Genomic DNA, 7328 nt, shown 5'->3' on the forward strand with positions numbered 1-7328 from the left:
CTGCCCTTCAGTAAGTTTGAGAATTGCTTACAATTAATTCCAGTCACCTTTCTTGACCCTTGCACAATGTTCCTTAACTACTCCAGTGTTCTAAGCAACTTTTGTTTAATTTTATTAATTCTGCAAGTAAAGATGGCCTGGACTTCAAGAACCCTTCATCAGCCACATTACCATTACTGAAAAGTCAAAATATAAGCTTCAAATGGAATCTTACAATAAGAAAATATTAAGCCATGAAATAAGTAACAACTCAAAAATTATATAATTAAGCATTTATTGTAACATTTGTTAATGTCTGCTATGTACTTCACAGAGAAAGATTCTAGTTGTCTACTGATGTACTATGTTTTTCATCTGTAAATATGTTGTAAGTAATTGCTATGTTAAATTGTTAATCGCTATGTAATCCAATGTAATTACTGTCTGTTTATTTTAACTGTGGAGCTTTTCTCCCCGGGCCTCCGCTGAAAATGGACCTACGTCCAGTCGGACACTCCCGGTCAACAAATGTAAATAAATAAATAAATAAATTATCCACAAATTATAATAGCTAAAGATAAGGATAAGAGGTATGGTTGGGAGAGTTTGAGTTGTCCCCATAGTGACTGGTATAAAATTGACAATTACAATTTCTAATAATGTTCATTTGCTACATCGTTTAATGATGGTAGCCTTAAACAAAATATGCACCTCACTATGAAGGAAACAAATATCCTAGGCATGCTCTACATAAATTATACTGTGTAAAGTGATACATCAGGCATGATGTCCCTGCTCATTTCTAGTGATCATAATGTAGTTCTTTAAAATTTACATGATCACCTTTATAAAATAATGAAGCCACTTTGTAAAACTGCCACTGAATTAAAACAATTTCCTGTAAGCCAAGAAATACTTAACTACATGAAACTAGAAAACTCATTTGATAACTTTGGCCATCCATTTGGCATGGAAAGTTAATAGTAACTGCATGAATATATTTAAAACTGATATTCTAAAATATTTTGTGGGTTCTCATTGAATTGCATACATGTTTCTAACAAAACCAAAAAAAAAATCATATTGTCAAGGAAAAAAAATAGATTGCAAGCTGGATACAAACACATTGATACTTAAAATAGTTGCCATTTTCTAACAAAGATGTGGAAGGAAACTTGTTTTCCCAATTGCATTGCTTTATTCTGAGAGGATGAAAAGAAGCAGCTTTTCATAAGGTAGATGATTGTCTTAAATGCTGTTATCTTAAATACTGCATGACAGATGCACTGAAATGAAAAATAAAATCCTTCAGGAGACCTTTTCTAACACGCTTTACCCATCATTTAAAATTAAGGAGATACAGGCTTTTGTTCTTCCTCTTCAATCTTTGGACTATGAGCAGAAACAGGTTTAACTAACTCAGAATCATTTGATGTCGCCAAGAGAAAGATTTGAAAAGCTGGCATCTGCAGCAATTAGAAACTGATATGACTTTACTACGAATCCTCTTGCTGAATTTTCCAAAAGCTGGAAATTGGGTTCTGGTTCCTTTAACTTTGCCTTTTATTCTTCTTTGTTGTCTTTCTTTTTAGTTTCCTCCAATTCCATGTTATCATCCTCTTTTATTTCTCCTTTTCTTTCCTCTTAGTTTTTGAGATAGTACTGCTAGGAAAACATTTTCTTTCTCCTTTTCAATTGGCACCCTCAAAGGGAGCAGGATAAGTAAATGTAGATAGCCTGTAGTCAGACATGTACTGGACCTGTGTCATCTTCAGACCTTTATTCAGGTCAATGACCAAGGCAGGGACAATTGCCAGTGAAAGAAGGGCAAAAAGGAGACTAGAACAAGAACAAGGTGAAAAGCAAAGCACCCACTAACATAGGCATGTCTGCTTGGCCTGTTCTTGACTGCCAACAGACTGCAGCATTGTGACCACCTGCATTAAAAATGCCTTGTGCCAGGATGACCCCAAATTTATCCATGACATTGTCATGTTTCTCACTAATGACCTTTGCATGCAGTTGTCAAAACTGGTTGAACTTTGAGCAGCTGACTTCCATCTGCTGTATCGGGATCATTGTAGAGCAACCTGAAGAACATAGTTTACAGGAGCATTTGTCATTGACTCCAGCAATAGATTGCCTTCTTATTTCCTTTTCCAGAACATCACATACCCAATTCCATGGCAGCCCATACCTCTCAAGTATACTGTAGCTGTGTAACAGAATTGACACTGCAGGAGGACACTGCACTGGTGCTGTGAGCAAAATGAAGCCAAGAGATCCCCAGAAGCCTTTCAGATATCATTGTTGACATTACTGTCACTATAATGATGAGACACCTGAAGCTTTATTGTTTCTGGAATCACAATATACTATAGCCTCAATGCTCTTCCTAGACTGACACAGGATCAGAGCATATTCTCTACAGAGGCTCTCAATTTGCAACTGCTTCCTAAATCCTGCCATACATCACCAAAGTAATACCAACTCCCAGCCCTTGCAAAATCTCTTCATGCAATGTTTCCTCTGTATAGCCTACTATGTCCTCAATTGTTGTGGCAGACTTAGATCCCAGCATCACCAACCCAGATGTCAGGCCTGCAGCCTTAGCTGTTACCGTATCAACTTGAAACAAATGAGTGTTGACCAAGTCATACACATCCTGATGTGCAGTTGCCATTGTAGCAGGACCAAGACCAAAGCTGCCACTGACACATAGTAACATTATTTGCATTCCTGAACTGGCTAAGTAGATAGTCAATAATGTCACCACTATGGTTTGCATGAATGAGACCTAGTGCATTCAGGCCACCTCCTTTCTGATAAATGTTACCATCATCTGTAATACCCTACTTACATGTCTTTTGTGAATCTTACCAAGACTGGTGACTATGGCCCAGTTTGTTTCACTGACCAACCATTCCAGGTTTTCTTTGAAAATGATCACTGGTTGTCCAAAGTGCATAAACAACTTTACTGTAGCAGTGGCTGTGGGGCAAACTTGAATTTCTGATGGCATCCTTTGTATTCATTAGAAACACTAAATCTGTGTTTCATGTCAAAAACTGAAGGTGTAAGTCAATGGCTATTTCCCCACCCAACATTTTGATTACCTTACTAGTCTGATATGTGTTGTGTGGTAGAGGTTGCAGATTCTGTTTGCTTGTCGGAAAATGATCTTCTGCTTTTCTCACCTGTCTCCATGGTCTCGCTGCTTTTTTTTTCAAATATTTGAACTATACCATTGTTGGCTGATCCAGGGACAAATGCTATGAGTGCATCAACTGTGTGGAAGTTATGGATAACTAGTGATTAGAACTGACTGACATTTTAAACAGGTCAAAACAAATGTGACAAACCATTAGGAGGTTGCCATCTTTTTCCATGTTTTTTTTCCAGGTTGCCACTAACAGTTTGAGGATCATCTCAGAAAAGCTAGCAATGACAGACATTGATGAAATCTGGCTTCTGCAGCTCCATCTACATTTTTAGCAGCACCCTTAGCACAAAGTTTTAAAACTGCTTGTTTTGAATTAGTTTAATGCACAACTTCAGACAGTAAGCCATCATTCGGAAACAACATTAGATTATAAAATGTCTAATCTGCAACTCTTCATAGCAATGGCAGTGGTCTGTTTGTCAGTGACCATCAAGGCAGTGCTGAAATACCTTAGTCACAATACCCTCTAGCTTGGAATCAGTGGGCTTCTTCTCAGTATCAGGAAGGCTAGCATTTTCCACTGTTAGCTTGGTGTAGTGGTCAGTGCCTTTTACTATGATTGTCTCCACATATTCAGCATTGTTGTCCACAATGAAGAGGTCACTTAAACCCAAAGTATAGTTCAGAGACCCCTCAAAAGTATAAAAACTTAGAGGCTACAGCAGCAGCAACAGCAAACTCTCAATTCCTGAATGCTTCATCTTCACAAAGGGCATCAGTTTTATGTAACAGAATCTGATAATTATGCCCAGAAGACATTGACAATTAAATTTAGTATTTAGAGAGTAAACTTCTTAAGTTGTAGTTTTTTTAATCAAGAAGGGAAATAATTCTAGCCACTGACATGACCATTGTATTTACTACACAAAGACTGTTTCTGTCTTTCAGTGAGTTCCTTCATGCACCAAATATGATTTCTGTTTCAAACACAGGCTGCACTTTCTTGCAAGGATACATATGGCAGAGGATATTAAGAGAGTTGAACTTAGGTTAACTAACAACACCAAAGATAATAAGAGTACATTCTTTAAAGAGTATCTTCTTTAAGTAAGATTGTTTAGGAAGAAAAATGCAGGACCCCTTATGTAAATAGATGATGTTATTCCAGTGGGATCCATTATGTGCAAGCATAGGATGAGATGCTCATCAATCCCACTTCATTTACAAAGGATGGCCTGTATCTCTTGTTCCAAGGTTTCTGCATACTAGCTAAAGCCTTTGCTACCCCCCATAGTGCCCCTTTTCAGCAAAGTCCAGCTAATGGATATTCCATGACTAACATATTAAATACAAAACAGGATCACATTAAGGTTATTCTGCTTAATGCTAGAAGTCTCAGCAACAAACTGCCCCTCCTTGAGTCTCTCCTGCATTTGGAACATATCCATACGTGTGTAATTACTGAAACATGATTTAAATGCTCATGAAGCCCTCCCTCCATACCTGGGTTTTGCACCTAGCATGCCTTCTGTCCTGATGGAAACTGTGGTGGGAGTTCCATATCTGCTATTGACTAAATCACCTCTAGACCAATAAACAGAACTCACTCAGCTCCAAGTCTCATGAAACAGGACCAGCTATCAGTTTATAACCTGTTACAAGACAGCCTCTATGTTCCCTTAAAATCAAATAATGTTCCTAAATTCACTTGATGCACTCTTTATATACAAGAACTCCATTATTTTGACTTTAACTACCTCCTCAATAAACTGGAGAACTTTTACTTCCAATGTAGGATATTCCCAAAAAGTTCTTATGTTTAATAAACAAAAACTCTCTGGATCAGATTGTTAACAAACCCACAAGAAGACATAACATTCTTAACCCTGTCCTTACTATTTCACGAGTATCTCCTTCCCTAGTTAAGTTATATAGGATCATAGGAGATTACCAAGCTATCAACCCAGAGGTCATTTTAAGCCTAGCTGTTTCAACCCAATCTAATACCTTAGAGGTACTAGTAAATACCCAAGATTGCATTTAGTGATGACTGTCTATGTCCAGGAGGGTTGTGGGCACTATACCTGTTAAGAATATATGGTGCGCCATTCACTTATCCAGATAACTCTTGAACAGTGTCATAGAAGTGCTCTTTCACATGAACTGGTAGCCTGTTCCAAAGACGTGGCAGTCACTAGGAGATAAATCTGTCCCTACAGCATGTCCTATTTAAGTTGCAGGAATCCCTAGACTCATTTGATTTATGGAGATGCAGTAAATTCATTAGGCTTGAATCTTGGGTTGCTCTGTAGGCCAGGCATAAGTCTCCCTAAGAATTCTATACGATATGGAGTATAGTGACAGGAATTTTGGTCAGTCCATGTAAGCCACAAGTTGGAGTCCGTCGATCTTCTTTGTTAGAAACCTGTGAGGTCTTTCTAATTGCTGTAGGTGCTTAGTACGGTAAATACTGAATGGAGCATTATACTCAATTATGGGCCAGATAAGTGCCAAGTATGGGGGGGTTATAACTTATTTTGCTCTTGAGGCAATGCCTTTACTAATCAAGTGAGCTACTTGGAAAGCTTTCCTTACAATGGTAGACACGTGGTGGTTGAAGTTAAGCTCTTTCCCTTCACCTTCCAAATCTCTAAACCTAATGAAAGCAATATCTTACAATTCATAGATTTCAAACATTAATCTCATGAAATTTTATAATGAAGATTTAAAATTCACTTATAGCAGCATCACCCCAGATATTACCATGGCAGGAATTCTAAGTCCACTTAGATAAATTTATTGACTTGGTAGTCCCAACCAGATCTAAATATAATGGCAAATTTAAAAGCAAACCACCAGTATAAATTAAATCTACAATAAAAAACCTCCTTAAAATATACATCAGGTCAAAAGACTCTCATATCAAGGATTATATCAGGAAAATTACTAAAAAACTTGAAGAATACCATACCTCTCAACCTGAAAACATCAGAAATCTGGACAAGGCACATGAAAAATAGGTACATATCTGTACGCTGATTAACATCAAATTTGCATACATGATTATGTAACCACACCCACTCCATTGGAATTGTGGGATACCAACTTTCAAATGCAAACTGAAGAACAGATAACCAAAATATGGTACCAGAGTCCCCCCGCAGCCATTCCAATGTCCCATTACCAGGCTAGTTCACCCATTTATCATAAACACTAATGTGTGCATACTGCTTTACTTCTACAATGATTATTTGGATTTTTTTTTATATTTTGTAGCACAATGCACAAACACTAATAGAAATCTGCTAAACAAAGCAATACTGTCTCACAATGACAATAGACTTGACATTAAAACTTCTCTGCCCTTGAAACTCACATTAATTGAAACAGCATTGAAACCCACACCACATCCAAAAAAAATGCATCTGGCTAGTGGTGGATAAAGATTACCTTGGGGTGTTTTCAAATCATTGTCCCCTTGCACACAAAACAAGAAACATACATGTGTTCTTTGATACACCTTCCTGACTTTATTAAATTATATTCCTTGTACAGTACACTTGTTAGACAGAGCGCATTTTAAATTTATTGTTTGAACATTTTTCCAGTAGGCAATGAAACAAAATGCATGAACCAATAATGACAAAACTGCCCAGTTCAGAACATTTCCATCATAAATGTCTACTGCCACACCCACACAATATATATTTATATCTATATATAAAATAGAATGACAGTAGTGTAAGCCATAGGCATCTTGCACAGCTTCTTACACTTATTTTCAATTTCAGTTTTTTTGGGTGGGGGTGACAAACATTTTGGAAAGTTGCTAGAATAAAATGTTATCTTACCATGGTGCATTTCACTAATAAGTCTTGAACCCAGAACCTGTGTACTACAGTCAGAAAAACATAGCACTATGCCAAATCAGTAGTTTCCTACAAGATAGGGAGACTGATACTTAAATTGCTATCATTTAGTGAATTCAGTTCTCACTTCTCACCATAGCTCTCAACATCTTAGCACAAAAAACCTGGACAAAACCAATAATGGGGAATACAGAATTAAGTTCTCACTTCTCACCATAGCTCTCAACGTCTTAGCACAAAAAACCAGTACAAAGCCAAGAATGGGGGAATACAGCCCGAAACACAGGGACAAATTTATCTTATAAACATAGAAAATT

The 7328-nt window shown here is 37.3% G+C and overlaps 1 pseudogene; it reads right to left on the bottom strand.

Moving 5' to 3' along the window:
* Positions 1 to 1328: 1328 nt before the first annotated feature.
* LOC122796039 lies at positions 1329 to 4054 on the bottom strand (annotated as a pseudogene).
* Between the last annotated feature and the right edge of the window lie 3274 nt (positions 4055 to 7328).

This window comes from Protopterus annectens, chromosome 2.part2 (genome assembly GCF_019279795.1).
Source record: "Protopterus annectens isolate FY-2018-M chromosome 2.part2, PAN1.0, whole genome shotgun sequence".
NCBI classification, from domain to species: Eukaryota; Metazoa; Chordata; order Ceratodontiformes; family Protopteridae; genus Protopterus; species Protopterus annectens.